Genomic DNA, 221 nt, shown 5'->3' with positions numbered 1-221 from the left:
TGGAGCGTGCTTCTGACAGGGTGCTTTTGGTTTCAGTAGGTTTCAGTGATGCAGAAATTAAATGATAGCATGCTACGCAAACACCTTTTGTTGCCTCTAAAACAGCTAGGGTTTTTCCCAGGAGATTCGAGGTAATTTAAATCTCATTTAGCATTTAATAGCCAGACATTACCCTATTCAGAAGGGGTGATGTAGGGGGTATGGTAGGGGGTACAAACTTG

Source organism: Porites lutea, chromosome 6, assembly GCF_958299795.1.
Source record: "Porites lutea chromosome 6, jaPorLute2.1, whole genome shotgun sequence".
NCBI classification, from domain to species: Eukaryota; Metazoa; Cnidaria; class Anthozoa; order Scleractinia; family Poritidae; genus Porites; species Porites lutea.
Note: the sequence above shows the minus strand (reverse complement) of the source record.